Below are 19,777 nucleotides of genomic sequence, written 5' to 3' on the forward strand. Positions count from 1 at the left end.
AAAATACCCACTGTGACTGCATCCACTATTTTTACGCGGGAACTTTGGGATGATGTGGGGGTGAAACTATGGGATGCGGTGACTACGGAGAGTGCCGAAGCACAGCATATGCTTCCGTGGTGGAGAGGTATTTTTGAGACTTTAAAAGCCCAGGAAAAAAGTCACAAAGATGAAGCAGAGAGAGAGGAAGACTCTCCTGCGATACCTCCGTTATCGTCGGAGGGTAAAAAATCCATTGCACCACTAGAGGTGTGTGCCGCGGGGTATCCCCCAGAGGAGCATCCCTTTGATCCGGGATCAGTGGACCCTGAAAAGGAGCCAGACCTCTACCCCTCCGACCCACGTGACGCGTGGGCTAACATAAGGCGCCAAGCCTTAAAGGAAGGAGAACTGGAAATTGCTAAAACGATAGTAGCCCCCGTGATTTCTCAAGGTCGGGGGGCACAGTGGGAAGCTCTGTCTTTTCCAGTAGTTAAGGAGTTGCGCCGTACTGTCACTGAACATGGACTTTCCTCCCCGTATTTTGCAAGCTTGTTATCCTCTGGTTTTGATACATATGTTATGACTCCGCATGATTTAAAATCCTTAGCGTGATTGCTATTGACGCCGACACAATAGACTTTGTGGGAGGCTCACTGGAGAGGGGGACTCCAAGCGCTCCTCTTAACTTACGTAGGTCACGGCGACGCAGCTATCGCCGCGCTGACTATAGAGCACCTCACAGGTACAGGTCAGCACACCAATCCTGTGAATTCCACGGGAAGCCCTTGAGGCAACTTGTGAAGAAGAAGAAAAGGCCTTTTTTAAGGTTCCCGACTCTCAGAAGCCACAAAAGGCTTTTACTACTATTACCCAGGAACCCTGAGATCCTTATATGCAGTTTATCGATAGACTAAAACAAGCTTTGGAGCGCCAAATAGATAATACGGAGGCACGGGAAATTTTGTTGCTAAAATTAGCCGTCGAGAATGCTAATGTGGATTGTAAAAAGTTGTTAAAGTCTCTCCCGAATCCGAACCCTACATTGGTTGAAATGGTGGAGGCTTGTAATAGAATTGGTACTATGGATCATAAATCTGAGGCCATGGCCGCTGCTTTCGCGGCCATGCGTGGCCCAACAGGACCAGGGAACTGTTATGGTTGTGGCAAACCCAGCCATCTGAAGAAAAATTGTCTAAATGCCAATGCCGGTGCTAGACCCCAAGCCCCTGGGATTTGTCCCAGGTGCCGAAAAGGGCGTCATTATGCTAATCAATGTCAGTCTAAGTATGATTTTCAGGGACAACCGATACAGGGAAACCGATCACGGAGCGCGGGGCAGCGACGCGTGCAGACACAAATAGCGCAGCCGATGTTCCAACCCCCTCGGAGGGAAGCAGCAGTGCCTCAGGTCTTCGCCCAGCAACAGCAGGCAGCGCCGGAGTGGACCTGGCAACCGCTCACACAGTAACGTTACTCGATTCCTCGGTTCACCTTTTGTCAACAAATGTCTCGGGACCTTTAACCCCTAGGACACGAGCGTTATTGTTAGGAAGATCATCTACAACATTGTCAGGGCTTTTTGTGTTACCAGGGGTCATTGACTCTGACAGCACTGATGAAATTAAGATTATGGCATGGACCCCGTTTCCTCCCTGCACTGTACCGAAAGATAGCCGTATAGCGCAGTTGATACTGATTCCCACGGGGACGGACTCCCCGGTTTCTAGTCAGCCCCAACAAAGGCGGGGAGGGTTCGGATCTACGGGGAACCCACAAATCTTATGGGTACAGTCTATCTCCCAGAAACGACCTATATGTCAATGCACCCTTATTTGTGGGGGACAGCAAGTCACGTTAAATGGGATTATTGATACCGGGGCTGATGTTACAGTAATATCTCAGGCTAAATGGCCCCCACAGTGGCCTCTGGCCAACATTTCCCAGACGTTGGCAGGAATCGGCGGAACTGGCAGCAGTCACCAAAGTCTGGAATTAATCCAAATTCAAGGTCCAGAGGGGTGTATAGCCTCTGTTAAGCCTTTTGGGCTGCCTGTTCCCATGATTTTGTGGGGGCGTGATGTGCTGTCCCAGTGGGGAATGTCCATTCGGACCCATTTTTAGGCAGGGCCATTGAAGTGCGCGACACCCTAAAATTAACCTGGAAAACCGATACCCCTATTTGGGTAGATCAATGGCCCCTACCGCTGGAAAAGCTTCGCGCCCTCCAAGAATTAGTTACGGAACAGTTAATGAAAGGACACATTGTGCCTTCTACTAGCCCCTGGAACTCACCGGTTTTTGTTATTAAAAAACAGGCTGGCAAGTGGCGCTTGCTCCATGACCTTAGAAAAATTAATGATGCTATGGAAGACATGGGAGCCCTACAACCCGGACTCCCGTCCCCTACTATGATTCCTCGAGATTGGCATTTGACTGTTATTGACCTCAAAGACTGTTTTTTTAATATCCCCCTGCATCCAAATGATGCTCCTAAATTTGCTTTTTCAGTTCCAAGCGTCAACATGCAAGCCCCGTTGCAAAGATACCAGTGGGTTGTGCTGCCACAAGGAATGAAAAATAGCCCCACGATATGCCAATGGTATGTAGCCAAAGTGCTTAGTCCAGTCAGGACTGCAACGTCTAGTGTCTTACTGTACCACTATATGGATGATATCCTGGTGGCTGCGCAACATCACGAGGTCATGGAGGAAGCTGTAGCCCTTGTCACGGCTGCCGTTAATTCGGCAGGCCTCTGTATCGCGCCGGAAAAAATTCAGAAAACACCGCCGTGGAAATATTTAGGCTGGCGCATAAGGGCTCAAACTATAGTTCCTCAACCTTTACAGATACAGACAGATATAAAAAACTTGCATGATGTGCAAAAATTGCTGGGAACAATCAATTGGGTCCGACCGCTGTTGGGAATTTCTAATGCGGACTTAGGACCTTTATTCGAACTGCTTAAAAGAGATACTGACTTGCGTTCCCACCGCAGTCTTGCTCCTGAGGCCATTGACTCTTTGCAAAAGGTTGCTACAGCAATCGCTCTCAGACAAGCACACCGGTGGGCTCCCGAATTACCTTTTTATCTAATTATTTTAAACCCCGCTCGACAGCCTCACGCACTAATATTTCAATGGGACTCTCAAAAATCAGACCCACTGCTGATTATCAAATGGGTTTTCTTGCCGAATCAATCTACAAAAACCATTTCGACGCAGCATGAGATGTTTGCTTCTTTGATAATTAAGGCCCGGCAACGCTTGTTAACATTATCAGGAGTAGACTTTGCTTGTATTTGCTTACCTGTGACGAACATGTATTTACAATGGCTTTATCAGCAGTCAGACACCTTTATTATGGCGTTGGCAGACTATACGGGTCAACTCACATCCCACCCACCTTCGCATAAGCTGCTTAATGTTGACTTCCGCTTGATACCCAGGCTGAAAAGGAGTGATCAGCCATTACAAGCCCTTACTGTATTTACAGACGGGTCTGGAAAATCGCACAAATCAGTCATCTTATGGTGGGACGACCAGCATGGACGATGGGACTCGGACATAGAGACCGTTCCCGGTTCTCCCCAGATAGTGGAGCTGACTGCGGTTGTTCGAGTTTTTCGAAGGTGGTCCACACCGCTTAACCTCATCACTGATTCAGCCTATGTTGCAGGGATTGTTGAGCGAGCTGAAGCATCTGTGTTACGCAACGTCTCACATTCTGACCCATTTGCTTTATTACGGGAACTTATCTTTCTCTTGGACTCTCGCCCTCACCCCTATTTTGTTATGCATGTCAGGTCACACACTTCTCTACCTGGTTTTATTGCAGAAGGGAACCGACGAGCTGATTTGCTGACATTACCGGTACAGGTGTTGCCGGATCGCGTAGCACAGGCTAAACTCAGCCATTCTTTTTTTTCACCAGAATGCTGGAGGTCTCAAAAGGCAGTTTGGGCTTACCTCCCAACAAGCATCTAACATTATCGCTGTATGTCCTGACTGCCAAAGGCATTCTTTCCCGTCAGTCGCAGGAGGAGTTAATCCCAGAGGACTGCAGAGTCTACAGCTATGGCAAACAGATGTTACACATTATCCAGAGTTTGGTAAATTGAAATATGTCCATTCCTCTATTGACACCTTTTCAGGTGCTTTATTTGCTTCTTGCCACACAGGGGAGAAGGCACGTGATGTCCGCAAACACTTGATGCGCGCTTTTGCTACTTTAGGTATACCTTCACAAATAAAGACGGACAACGGTCCTGCTTATGTCTCTACGGCAACAAAAGCATTTTTTGACTCCTGGGGTGTGACTCATATTACTGGTATTCCTCATTCCCCTACAGGTCAATCCCTGATTGAACGCTCTCACCAATCTTTGAAGCGTTTGTTACAAAAACAAAAAGGGGGAGTAGGAACTGCTACTCCTGAGGAACGTCTGCAGAAAGCTTTGTATGTTTTTAACTTTTTGAATTGCTCTTTGTTAGATAGCAACCCTCCAATAGTCCGACATTTTAACACAAACGCTTCACTTGAGGTGCGAGTCAAAGCCCCCGTGTTGGTTCGTGATCCGGAAACAGGTAAGATCATGGGACCGTATCCTCTTGTTACATGGGGAAGAGGTTATGCTTGTGTTTCCACAGAAAAAGGCCCCAAGTGGATCCCAGCGAAGAACGTACGACCCTTCCGTGAATCCCTACCACAATCATCCAGTAACGACCCTGATCGTCTCTTTGATCAACAAACTCCTGAACCCTCGGTCTCAAAATCGCAGGACACATAGCAGAAGATAACAAAGGAGATTATATTAATTACCGCCAGTGGGCCTGTTTACTGTATAAGTAATAATCATTAGCATAAAGTGTAATAAGAAGTGTTTAGTATCAGCTGATTGAAAATGGATATTTTAGGTATAAAAGGTTTTATAGTAGTTGTCTTAACTATAAGAGCCATCCCATATAGCAGAACGTTTGACCCGTGGGAAAATGTGTGGGTAACTTTAGCTCGATCACTCAACACGACCAGCTTTTGTGCAAGCCTAGCAACACCTAGTTCCCCATTTACTACGTGCCTTATAGGGGTGCCCTTGGCCAGTGTCACCTTTAAGGTATTTTATGAATCCCTCTCAGAATTAAGACAACAGTATAAGGTGACAAGCAAAGGCCAATTCATGTGGAATGACATTGCGGAAATGTTTGAAAACTATGATAATTGGGACGATAAACTCCCTGTAGGTCCTGAACCACAGGAGATTGCTCTAGCGGACTCCCTCAACGCTAGTCATTGTATATATATTGGCGCTGAGAGTTGGACAGGAGAGCAAAAAGAAGGACACATATTTAATGAGACGGCCCCTACAATCCTCTTTCCAATAGGAAATCATACTGGTTGGAGAGGCACCTGGTGTCAGAAAATAGATCGCGATGAGAGTTCTCCAGCCCCTGGCACCATACTGCCCAGGCGCCTTCCAAAAGGATTCTTTTTAATATGCGGCAACCGAGCATGGTCAGGAATCCCTTCCAACCCTCAAGGAGGACCATGTACTATAGGCCAACTTAGTCTAGTTGCACCATTAATGCACCCTAACAGCACTCACCGATATCGATTTACAAGAGACACTTCCACAGCCTGACTAACGATTGTTCCGACCAAGTTAATCTTTGGAACAAATGGGAAGTCATCTTCGCATCCCTTTTTACGCCAGGTGTTGCCGCAGCACGAGCCCATAAAAATTTGAATAGTATAGCATGTTGGGTGGCAAAACAAGCCAACGCAACAAGCAGGGTCCTGTCCGAACTCGCAGACGATCTGTCCACAGTGCAACACGCGGTATTACAGAATGGAGCCGCGATAGATTTCCTTTTGCTAGCCCACGGACATGGCTGTGAGGATTTTGATGGAATGTGTTGTATGGACCTAGAGGATCACTCAAGATCTATCCATAAAGAAATTCAATACCTGATGACGCATACTCAAAAGATACAACAAGATTCTGGATTCTTTGGCCTGGATGCTCTTGGGGACTGGCTAGGTCTGTCCGGATGGCTGGGAAGTTTAGTTAAAACGATTGTGTATATTTTAGTTGTTTTTGTCCTTTTGTTGCTTTGTTTGCCTTGTCTGTTGCAATGTGTGCAAAAGTTGATAGCAAACTCTGTTAAGAAAGTCCTTATTGTGCAACAAGAAGGGGGAGATGAAGGCCAAAGCCTTAGCAAAACATCGTCTGTCACACAACTGATAGAAAAGAATGAAAAGAAGGAAATGGACGTGCTGGAACTTGTTGGTCACAAGCCCTGGGGGAACAAAACAAGCTAGCCTAGGAGGAAGTAAAATGAGGAGCAAAAGAATGTTTACTCTCTGCCCCCCGGGGGTCAAAAGGAGAACAAAGGATGCTTATCTTATGTTGGGCAGTAAGCCTTCCTTAAACAGGACATGTATACGTGCTGTATAACATAAAACAGACCTTGCAACTGCATTAAGACTAACAGCAACCAATCAGCCAGTGCCTGATGTACGAAGTAACCAATTAGAAAGGAACACGCTATTTTGTGATCTATGTATGTAGCCTTGAATCTGTATAAGTATATGTGAAACTTGTAATAAACCGACATTTTGCTTGCATCAAGCTGCGTCCTGTCTCTCCATCACAACAGCAAATCCCTCTTTCCTGGCAAGGAACGTTTGAGCAGATGGATTCGTCCAGGAAACAAACCCCCCCAGCAGCTTTTTTACCTCGCCTTTGGCTTTTTCCACCTCATCCCGGACTCTCTTGACCCTTTTCTCCAGCAGGCGAGGTCAGGTGCACCCAAATCGCACTTTCTTCCTCCAGAAGTAGCAATAGTCAACACACTGGGCCACGGTTTGCCTCTGGATCTATGGGGAGAAATCCAGGGATATTAAAGACTCCCTTGTCATTACAAAGGAGGGCAATGATGTCTTCTCCCGCTGGGGTTTTAGCAGGAAGAAGGGTCCTAAGGACAGGATTCCAACAGGGGATTGAAAATAGGGCTTTCTGGTGAATCAGAAAATGAACGGTTAAAGGTTGTTAGTGTGAATTTAGTACGGCATGGGAAAGAACAAAGCTCGGAGCCCAGCATTCCAAGATAAAGAAATGGCCTTGTGTATAAGATAGCGGGAGCAGCTTGCATGCTAAGGAGGGACCCAACTGTCTGGGAAAGGTGTCCATCCGGTCGGGACTAGTTTTGCGGTTTGGGATCCGGCCAACCCAAACTTTCTGGGACAAAGGTGAAGGTACCCGGTGAAGAAGACTGCGAGCCTTCCTCCAGAAGACCCCGGCCCACGACCACCAGGCGGCAGTGCGCATGCGGCAAGGGGAGGAGACTTATGATAATGAGTTCTTAGAAATAATTACAATAGTAACGCCTTTTCTTAGAATTAATTAGAATAACCCAGCCCACCTTAATGAATATGTACGCTTTTCACCATAAATAGACGCTTGTTTCACAAACCGGTGTGCAAGTTTGGAGGAGAAATCCCCCTTGCACCCGGTGCTGCAATAAACATACCTGCTTTATAACTCTCTGCGAGTTGTAAGGTTTGTTTCCGCGCGTCAATTTGGCACCCCAGATGGGACCCTCTCTGTCCGGCTGCGGGACCTGCTGAGGATGGGACTCCTCTGGGCGCCCCCGAGATTTCTCGGAAGGACTCCCCAACTCATCCAGATCACCGCGGGGACAGACAAGGACCACCTCCTGCGGACCAGGTATGTTCAGGGTTTCTTAAGGGGGGGACCTGTAAGTCGTGAGGAGACGTCCTACGCGTGGTAAAGAGTCGGTGTACTCGCCCCGGGGTATGCTCAAGCTTGGGCTAATGGTTGGTGTGGGATCCCTCGGTTTCGGGTTTTTGTGTTAGTATGTAGAATTGCAATACTGCTGGCTACTTGTTGTATTTGTCATAAGGTACCGCTATTACCGCTATTTCCGCTATCGTGTTATTGTCTGACATAAGGTGGAAATTGTTGTATGAGTGAAATGAGTGATTGAGACGCGGCACTGCTGCGGAGCGAGTGCGGAGTTCCGATCCGCGGTTCCGTGTTCTCCGCGAGGAGAGCGGCTGGAGACGAACGAAGCATATGACAGACTGTGAACCTAATACTGAGAATATTGCGTGGCATTGTCCTGGACATTCAGATAACGTTTGTGATCCTATTTTTATCTTAAAGTGCTTTGCTTGTAATACAGAGGTTTGGGTAGATCAGGAGGACGATTTTTGGTGTTCACAGTGTGGTAGCTGGACTGAGTGGGAAAAGATCGAGCGGGCGGGAGAGTTGGAACAAGTAATCTGTGGAGACATAGCCTACCCCTGGAGATAAAGGTAGCGGCAGGGATATAGCTGTACTGTTTCCCGGGAGGGGAACAGGGGTAACACCCAAGTGACACACGGAGATCAGGGTCACCTCTGAACTAAGGGGGTAAGGAGGACATAAAATGGGCAATAATCAAGGAAGTGAGATACTGAAAAGGAGTCCCCTAGGGTGTATTTTAGCACACTGGAAGGAGATCGGAGGCTCACCAGGTGGCAGCGTGAACAAGAAAACCTTAATTAAATACTGTAATCAGTGGTGGCCCCTTTACAAGTTAGATGATCAAGAGAAATGGCCCTTTAACGGGACCCTTAATTACAACACTATATTACAATTAATGCTGTTCCTTAGAAGGGAAGGAAAGTGGGATGAAGTCATATATGCGGACATGTTTTTCACCCTTTGGAACCACCCAGAGTACCAACGGGACTGCGGGCTGTTACCTCCACAAGACCCGATGGTATTAGCCTTAGAGAAAGAAAAAAGGGAAGAAATGAAAGCCAATATAAAAAGATGTTGTTCGGCCTGTAGCATAGGGCAGAGATGCACAAAGCCTGAAAAGATTCGGGATTCTAAAGAAGACGATTTTCTTGAAACTTACTTACCACCGGTTAAGGCAATAGGAGACCGTTGGGGGGGGTAAAGGCTTCCCAAGGAGACGGAGAAACTGAAACTGATTCCAAAACCCCACCTGACAGCCCGGTATCTTCCCGTACTCGGAAGGGAACAGAGCGAATAGTGATTCAAGCACCCTTAAGGGAAGCTGTGGGTCCGAAAGGACTACCTGTATTGATAAAAGTCCCTTTTTCCTCATTTGATTTAGAAACCTGGAAAAGCGTGGCAAAGAATTATCGGAATGATCCTGTAGGGGTTACTAAACATTTTCAGTTTCTGGTAAAGCAGCACAATCCTGACTGGAGTGATGTCCAGTTATTATTAGATCACCTGACAGAAACCGAGAAACAACTGGTTTTGAAAGCTGCTCAAGATATAGCCACGGACCACCTGAAAGATTCAGGAAGAGACATTAAAGAGTACTTCCCCTTGCAGGACCCTCATTGGGACCCAAATAGGAGCATTCACTCAGAAGCACTACAAAGTTATAGAGATTGGATTATAAGGGGGATGGAGAGGGCTATCCCGAAAGCTATTAACTGGTCGATGCTGTATGCTGTAAGACAAGGGCCGAAGGAGAGTCCCTCGGAGTTTTTGGATAAATTACGAGATGCAATGAGACGCTACACCCCCTTGGACCCTGGATCAGAGATAGGAATCCAGCAGTTAGTGTCTCTCTTTTTAGGACAGTCTGCTAATGATATCCGGAGGAAGCTGCAAAAACTGAGAACAACTGACAGCAGGAATCTAGAGACTCTGTTAGATGAGGCATGGAGAGTATTTAACAACCGAGAGGAGGAGGATAGGAGAAGGGACCGACGGGCACTGGTGGCAGCAATACATGGCGGGGGGGAAATAAAAACTGGGAACTTTAGGAAACCATTAGAAAGAGATCAATGCGCATGGTGTAAGCAGAGGGGGCACTGGAAGAATGAGTGTCCAAAAAGACAAAAAGAGAAAATTCAGGGCCATTATAAAGAAGATTGACGGGGACCAGGGGAATCTACCCTAGCGGATCCGCTGGTTACCCTAAGGCTAGGGAAAAAGCAACAAGAAATAAAATTTTTGGTGGATACAGGAGCAACGTATTCGGTTTTAAATCAAGCTCTGACCCCTCTTGATACTGATTTTATAACAGTAACAGGAGCCACTGGCCAGAGTGAAAAGGCATATTTTCTCAAACCTCTTAAGTTCAAATTGGGAAAACAATTGGGGATACATAAATTTTTATATCTGCCAAATTCACCGAAACCCCTGCTAGGGCGAGATTTATTAGAACAATTGGGAGCAGAAATTAAATTCAAAAAAGGGAAACTGGAACTCCGGATAAGGGAAGATCGACTAATTGAAATACTAAGTTTGGCCCTAATAGGAACTCCCATTTCTACAGGAGTGCCTGAGGAGATTAAAGCCCAAATTTATCCGGGGGTATGGGCCTCGGGAGTGCCGGGGAGAGCAAAAAAATGCTTCCCCAATAGTGATAAAGCCTCAACAAGGAGCACGACCGGTGAGAGTCAAACAGTATCCCCTTAGGATAGAGGACAGGGAGGGGATCCGACCAACTATAGACCGGTTTATCGAGTATGGGCTGCTGAAAGAATGTGAATCAGAGTATAACACTCCAATATTACCTGTTAAGAAGCCGGATGGTAGCTATCGCATAGTGCAGGACCTCAGAGCTATCAACAGAATTGTTGAGGATTTACATCCGGTAGTGGCAAATCCATACACTCTTCTAACTAAACTGGTACCTGAATTGGCATGGTTTACCATTTTGGACCTAAAGGATGCCTTTTTCTGCTTGCCTCTGAGCCCAGAGAGCCAACTTTTATTTGCATTCGAATGGGAAAACCCAGAATCTGGGAGGAAAACACAGCTTACATGGACTGTGCTACCACAGGGCTTTAAAAATAGCCCGACACTTTTTGGAAATCAGCTAGCTAAAGATTTGGAGCAGTGGAAACGCCCGCTTGGGACAGGAGTGGTTTTGCAGTATGGGGACGATATGTTACTCGCCACTGACACCAGAGAAACATGCATAAAATGGACTGTGAGCCTGTTAAATTTTCTTGGACTTAATGGCTATAAAGTTTCCCCACAGAAGGCACAGATAGGTCACTTGCTGCTGGGCTATCTGGGATATGAAATAACCGCAGGCCAACGGACACTGGGGAAGGAGAGGAAAGAGGCCATCTGCCAGACACCTCGACCACAGATGCCTAAGGAACTTCGGACCTTCCTAGGAATGACAGGATGGTGCCGTCTCTGGATATATAACTACGGACTCTTGGTAAAGCCTCTATACGAGTTATTAAAATCTAACTCAAAGAATATTGTGTGGAATAAGGAAGCAGACAGAGCCTTCCATCAGTTAAAAAAGAGGTTAATGGAAGCACCTGCCCTGGGATTACCTGACACTACTAAACCTTTCTGGTTGTTTTCCTATGAGAAGCAAGGAATGGCCTTAGGAGTCCTAGCTCAGAATTTGGGACCCTATCGAAGGGCGGTGGCATACTTCTCCAAACAGCTCGACGGAGTAAGTAAAGGGTGGCCTAGCTGTCTCCGAGCGGTGGCAGCAGTGGTAATAAACATCCAAGAGGCCCGTAAGTTCACCCTAGGCCAGAAAATCACAGTTATGGTTTCACACACCGTCTCAGCAGTACTGGAAGTAAAAGGGGGGCATTGGCTTTCACCTCAGAGGTTTCTTAAGTACCAGGCTATCCTGATAGAGCAAGATGATGTAGAAATAACAGTAACTAATGTTGTCAATCCAGCCTCTTTCCTCAGTGGAACCGAAGGAGAATCAGTGACCCACGACTGCTTGGAAACAATCGAGGCGGTGTACTCCAGTCGACCAGACCTGAAAGAAGAACCATTGGAGGATGCAGAGGATTCCTGGTTCACCAACGGGAGCAGCTTCATTCAACAGGGAATACACAAAGCTGGCTATGTGGTAACCACCACAGAGAAGGTAATAGAGTCCAAAGCCCTGGCCCCAAATACATCAGCCCAAAAGGCTGAGATAATAGCACTAACCCGAGCGCTGGAATTGGCCAAAGGAAAATGGATAAATATCTGGACAGACTCTAAATATGCTTTTGGGGTGGTGCATGCTCACGGGGCGGTCTGGAGAGAAAGAGGACTCTTATCTACACAAGGGAAACACATCAAACATGCTGAAGAAATTCTCAAACTCTTAGATGCAGTATTACTGCCTACCAAAGTGGCTATCATGCACTGCAAAGCCCACCAAAAAGGGAACACCGCTATGGAACTGGGCAACGCACTGGCGGACCGAGAAGCCAAAAGGGCAGCAGAAATGGGTAATGCAGAAATACAATCCTTGGTCCCAGATGGTAAGATACAAATTGACGACGAACCTAAATATTCTAGGGATGATCACAAATTGATCAAAGACTTAAATGGGAAAATTGAAGGGAAATGGGCCAAAACCCCACAGGGAAAAATAATAGTGCCTTTCTCGTTACTATGGGCTGTAGTCATGGCAGAACATAGAAAATCCCATTGGGGAACAGAGGCACTTCACAGATACCTGAATAGGCTAATATGCGCTCGGAATCTATATGCCACTGTCAAACAAGTCACTCAGCAGTGTGAGGTATGTTTACAGAACAACCCTAGGACAGGCCCCAGAGTCCAATTTGGCCAGATAGGGAAGGGAAACTATCCGGGACAACAATGGCAAATTGATTTTTCAGAACTTCCAAGAAAAGGGGGGTTTCGATACCTATTGGTGCTAACTGATACCTTTTCAGGATGGCCAGAGGCATTTCCCTGCCGAACCAATAAAACAAGAGAAGTGGTCAAAGCATTGTTGCAAGAAATTATACCGAGATTTGGGGTTCCCGCAGTAATTTCCTCGGACCGAGGATCTCATTTCACTGCAAGGGTTGTTTCAAAAGTAAGCAGATTATTGGGTATAGACTGGCAACTTCACACCCCATACAACCCACGATCAAGTGGTCAGGTAGAAAAGATGAATCACCTGATCAAAACGCAGATTGTGAAATTAGGCCAGGAAGCTAACTTGGCCTGGCCCCAGTCATTACCATTAGCCCTTCTCAGGATAAGAACAAAACCCAGAACCAAAGAAGGATTGAGCCCCTTTGAAATACTGTATGGGAGACCATATAGTGTACAGGATGGGATATCCACAGAGTTGGGGAATGAAATATTGACAGGTTACCTGATAAATTTACAAAAACAGCTCCGAGAGGTAGAAAAACTGGTTCTGGGAACAAGAGCTCGTGGGCTGGATGGACCAGTACACAAGATCGAACCTGGAGATTATGTATATGTTAAATCTTTTACAGATTCACCACTGAGGCCAAAGTGGGAAGGTCCCTTCCAGGTACTGCTGACCACTCACACAGCCATAAAGATTAAGGAACAAGCCGCTTGGATCCATTGGACTCGTGTCAAGAGAGCTCCAGAACCCCAATGGACATCAACGCAGACCGGACCCCTGAAGCTTCGCCTCCAACGAAAAGATGGACATTAGTAACCTTGATAGTCGTCAACATGCCGGGACTTTGTATTTCGGGGGGAGGGACATGGGATACGAATACATATACACGAAGTCTGGAAACATTGGTAAAAGCTACTAATCTGTCAGATTGTTGGGTATGTACCACCTTACCTAAAGGAGAAATGAAATTACCTCTATATGGGGTGGCAGCAAGCAATTGGAACTATGCCAACGGAACCTGGCCCAAATTTTGGGCAAAAGGGGGAAATGAGTTGAATGGATATTGTGAATACGATGATAATGTCTACCCCTTAGGACCCAGATTTGATTTACAACTATTGAAAGAAGAGCTTGTGGTATTAATTAGCAGTAACAATTGTACCTGGGAACACGGGGAATATAGACACAGGGGGCCGGTGAATAAGACAATAGCCTGGGGATGGAGCAAGTTCTGGATTAATAAGACAACTGTTGATGTGGGGAATTGGGATCTAACAGGGATAAAGGCAACGTATATTGACTTTTGCGACAAAACCCAACTAGTTGCATATAAAAGTAGTGGTGTTTCTGAAGGAGAAGGATATTCGTGGGAGTATGGATGGTATCAGGCAGGAAAGTTTTTAGGTGCGAATTTGACAGCAACTATTGGACCCTGTAAGTTACCTCAAGGGTATTGGTGGTTGTGTGGAGATGGATATAGCAGAAAACAGCTGCCCGCAGGATGGAAGGGAACCTGCACGATAGGCTATCTAACTAGCCAGGATACGGTGTTTAATCAGTCTGAAATCCCCTCAGGTATGTTGAGAACACCTTGGAGGAGAATTCGGGGAGTAGAAAACCCTCTAGTGACGAGGGGAACAAGATCCCATAGCTTTGTAAGGTGGCTTATACCGTTCCTGGGCGTCAGTGAATTGGAGAAAGCAATTGTGAACATATCGGCCACTATAGAAGTGCTTGAGAAATCTACAATCGATGCTATACGGGCACTTCAACAAGAAGTCCAGTCATTAGCAAATGTGGTTGGACAAAATAGAATGGCATTAGACTTATTAACTTGGAAAGAGGGAGGCTTATGTGCAGTGATTAATCAAAGCTGTTGCTCATATGTAAACCAAAACGGAAGAATAGAGAAAGACTTACAAAATCTCATAGCTAAAACTCAGATTTTGCATCTGACTGCGCAAGATGACACCACATTCGGGTTTTCCGACCTTTGGGAAAAGTTAACCTCGTGGTTACCTAACTTGGCTTGGCTTAAGCGACTGTTTCTCCTTCTAGTAGCAATACTTATGTTAGGAACTTTAGTGTGTGCATTAATTAGATGTCTTATGTGTTGTACCAGGGGGGCCAAAGACGAATACATTCAATGGAAGAAGCATCAGCTCCGTGAACGGGTGGAATCAGGGAAGTATTTTAGAAATCAGATGGAGAGGGAGAGTGTGTTATAGGCAATTGTAAAAGAATTTACAAAGGTGAAAGAAAAGGGGGGACTTGATTCAGAAAATGAATGGTTAAAGGTTGTTAGTGTGAATTTAGTACAGCCTGGGAAAGAACAAAGCTCGGAGCCCAGCATTCCAAGATAAAGAAATGGCCTTGTGTATAAGATAGCGGGAGCAGCTTGCATGCTAAGGAGGGACCCAACTGTCTGGGAAAGGCGTCCATCTGGTCGGGACTAGTTCTGCGGTTTGGGATCCGGCCAACCCAAGCTTTCTGGGACAAAGGTGAAGGTACCCGGTGAAGAAGACTGCGAGCCTTCCTCCAGAAGACCCCGGCCCACGACCACCAGGCGGCAGTGCGCATGCGGCAAGGGGAGGAGACTTATGATAATGAGTTCTTAGAAATAATTAGAATAGTAACGCCTTTTCTTAGAATTAATTAGAATAACCCAGCCCACCTTAATGAATATGTACGCTTTTCACCATAAATAGACGCTTGTTTCACAAACCGGTGTGCAAGTTTGGAGAAGAAATCCCCCTTGCACCCGGCGCCGCAATAAACAGACCTGCTTTATAACTCTCTGCGAGTTGTAAGGTTTGTTTCCGCGCGTCACTGGGTTAAAAGCCTCCCCGCTAACCAGCTCCGCCCCGCTCCAACGGCTTTACCTCCTTCTGGACGAGGCCAAAAGTCTTCTGATGGACAAAAAAAAGGCTCTTTCAAGAGCTTTTGGAGCGGGATCTCCAGAGAGAAACTCCTCCCTGGCTGCAGATGAGCTGGGACCGCCAAAACCCCCCCTTTCTCATGGAAGATGCTCCCGAGAGCACCATCGGCTCTTATCTAGCCACTTTCCTCCCAAAAACGAGCCATCTCCTTCCCTCCAACGCTACGGGGCCAAGACAAGACGGGAGAGAACCCAAACGCCCTATCAAGTAACTCTGAAAAGGGGGAATTTGCCCCTTTACCACAAGAAAAGCCTGAAGAGAAACCTTTCTCCTGCGGCTCGGGCTTGCTTTCCACGTCACCCCAGGGCTTCCAAACCAGGGAGGCTCCTTCCTCCTCCTCTTCCAAGAGGCATCTGTCCCGCAGGGCAGGCAGCTCCGCCTGCAACTGCTCCCCGACATTGATGCGGCTGAATGGGGGAGGAAGAGGAGGGGGAGGAAGAGGAGGGGGAGGAAGAGGAGGGGGAGGAAGAGGAGGGGGAGGAAGAGGAGGGGGAGGAAGAGGAGGGGGAGGAAGGCACGTCGGGAATGGATACGGCGCAACAAACGCTAAAAAAGAGGGAAAACGTGGTGAGGTGGGGCAAAACCGGTCCCTATTTCCCAGCAAAACATCACTCAGTCTTCCGCCACCAACTTCCAACGCCCCTTCCCACCCGCAGCGTTACCCTTCGGCCACTGGAGGCTTTTTGGGCCCCATCGGGCAGGACAATTTGGGGGTTTCCCCAAAAAAACAATCCAACTGCTGAATGTCACTCTCCACAGTGGTAGGAAGCTGCCACAGCCACGGCCAGCGAGCGACCGCCGCCTCGGAATGTTGTGTGGAACGCGGGAGGCCGGCAACGGCCTGTGACGTCAGCAAAACCAGTGCTTTACTGGGACAGCACTGGGCCTTTGGGGGGGCTTCTGGCCCATATGGGGGACCCTCCACCCAAAAACACGCTGTGGAGAAGGGGCCGAGCGACACCCACCCCCATCCCCAGTTCCCTCCTCCCGTTTTCCCAGGGGTCGCCCTCATTCCCACGGCTCAACGTGGATTTTTGCCTCATCCTCCATTAAAGGAACCCCAAAATCCTGGATGTTCTGCCCAAAAATTCTATGACATCAGAAGCCCCGATGATGTCACAAACCTATCTCTATGACATCACAATCTCCGATGATGTCACAACCCCCTCTATGACGTCACAACCCCACTGTATGACACCATAACCCCCTCTATGACATCAAAAAACCACTCTATGACATCACAAACCCCACTATGATGTCACAACCCCACTCTATGACATCACAAACCCCACTATGACGTCACAACCCAACTCTGTGAAATCACAACGCCCCTCTATGATGTTACAACCCTACCTCTGTGACATCACAACCCCACCTATGACATCAGAACCTCAATCTATGACATCAGAACCTCAATCTATGACATCAGAACCCAACTCGGTGACATCATAACCCCAATCTATGACATCACAAACCACTCTATGACATCATTACCACACTCTGTGAAATCACAACGCCCTTCTATGACGTCACAACCCTACCTCTATGACATCACAACCCTCCCTCTATGACATCACAGTCCCCCTCTATGACATCACAACCCGACACTATGACATCAAAACCGCACTCGATGACGTCACAACCGCACCCTATGACGTCACAACCACCTCTATAATGTCACAACCCTACCTCTATGACATCGAAAACCACTCTGTGACATCACAAACCCCATTATGATGTCACAACCCAACTTTGTAAAATCACAACACCCTTCTATGACGTCACAACCCTACCTCTATGACATCACAACCCAACTCTGTGACATCATAACCCCCTCTATGACATCACAATCCCACTCTATGACATCACAACCCGACTTTGTGACATCACAACCCCACTATGACATCACAACCCCACTCTATGACATCACAACCTGACTCTGTGACATCACAACCTGACTCTGTGACATCACAAACCCCACTATGACGTCACAACCCAACTCTGTGAAATCACAACGCGACTCTGTGACATCACAACCACACTCTATGACGTCACAACCCCACTCTATGACGTCACAACGCTACATCTATGACATTACAACCCCACTCTATGACATCACAAACCAGTCTGTGACATCACAAACACCACTATGACGTCACAACCGCAGTCTATGACGTCACATCCACCTCTATGACGTCACAAACCACTCTATGACATCACAAACCCCACTGTGACGTCACAACCCCACTCTATGACATCACAACCGAACTCTATGACGTCACATCCACCTCTATGATGTCACAACCCGACTCTGTGACATCACAAAGCCCACTATGACATCACAACCCGACTCTAGGACGTCACAACCCCCTCTATGAAATCATAACCCCATCTATGACATCACAATCCCCGATGACGTCACAGCCCCATGACGTCACAACCACACTCTATGATGTCACAACCCTACCTCTATGACACCACAACTCTCCGTCTATGACATCACAACCCGACTCTGTGACATCACAAACCCCACTATGACATCACAACCCCACTCTATGACACCATAATCCAACTCTGTGACATCACTACCACACTCTATGACGTCACAAGCCCACTCTATGACATCACAATCCCCAGTATGACGTCACAACCCAACTCTCTGAAATCACAACGCCCTTCTATGACGTCACAACCCTACCTCTATGACATCACAACCCCACTCTATGACATCATAACCCCTCTATGACATCACAATCCCACTCTATGACGTCACAACCCGACTCTGTGACATCACAAACCCCACTATGACGTCACAACCGCACTCTATGACCTCGCAACCCCCTCTATGACATCATAAACCCCACTATGACGTCACAACCCAACTCTGTGAAATCACAACGCTCCTCTATGATGTTACAACCCTAACTCTATGACATCGCAAACCACTCTGTGACATCACAAACCCCACTATGACATCACAACCCTACGCTTTGACATCATAACCTCCTCTATGACATCACAACCCCTCTCTATGACATCACAAACCACTCTGTGACATCACAAAGCCCACTATGACGTCACAACCAGACTCTAGGACGTCACAACCCCCTCTATGAAATCATAACCCCATCTATGACATCACAATCCCCACTATGACGTCACAGCCCGACCTCTATGACATCACAACCCGACTCAGTGACATCACAACCCCTCTATGACATCACAATCCCACTCTATGACGTCACAACCCGACTCTGTGACATCACAAACCCCACTATGACGTCACAACCGCACTCTATGACCTCGCAACCCCCTCTATGACATCATAAACCCCACTATGACGTCACAACCCAACTCTGTGAAATCACAACGCTCCTCTATGACGTTACAACTCTAACTCTATGACATCACAACCCGACTCTGTGACATCACAAACCCCACTATGACATCACAACCCTACGCTTTGACATCATAACCCCCTCTATGACATCACAACCCCTCTCTATGACATCACAAACCACTCTGTGACATCAGAAAGCCCACTATGACGTCACAACCAGACTCTAGGACATCACAACCCCCTCTAAGAAATCATAACCCCATCTATGACATCACAATCCCCGATGACGTCACAGCCCCCTACGACGTCACAACCCTCCCTCTATGACATCACAACCCCACTCTATGACATCACAAACCACTCTGTGACATCACAAACCCCACTATGACGTCACAACCACACTATGTGAAATCACAACGCCCTTCTAAGACGTCACAACCCTACCTCTATGACACCACAACCCTCTGTCTATGACATCACAACCCGACTCTGTGACATCACAACCCCTTCTATGACATCACAATCCCACCCTATGACGTCACAACCTCTGTGACATCACAAACCCCACTATGACGTCACAACCCAACTCTGTGAAATCACAATGCGACTCTGTGACATCACAACCACACTCTATGACATCACAACCCCACTCTATGACGTCACAACCCCACTCTATGACATCAGAAACCACTCTGTGACATCACAAACCCCATTATGACATCACAACCCAACTCCGTGAAACCACAACACCCCTCTATGACGTCACAAACCCTACGTCTATGACATCACAACCCCACTCTATGACATCACAACCCCACTCTATGACATCACAACCCCACTCTATGACATCACAACCCGACTCAGTGACAT

The sequence above is a fragment of the Numenius arquata genome, unplaced genomic scaffold, assembly GCF_964106895.1.
Source record: "Numenius arquata unplaced genomic scaffold, bNumArq3.hap1.1 HAP1_SCAFFOLD_111, whole genome shotgun sequence".
In the NCBI taxonomy this organism is placed as follows: domain Eukaryota; kingdom Metazoa; phylum Chordata; class Aves; order Charadriiformes; family Scolopacidae; genus Numenius; species Numenius arquata.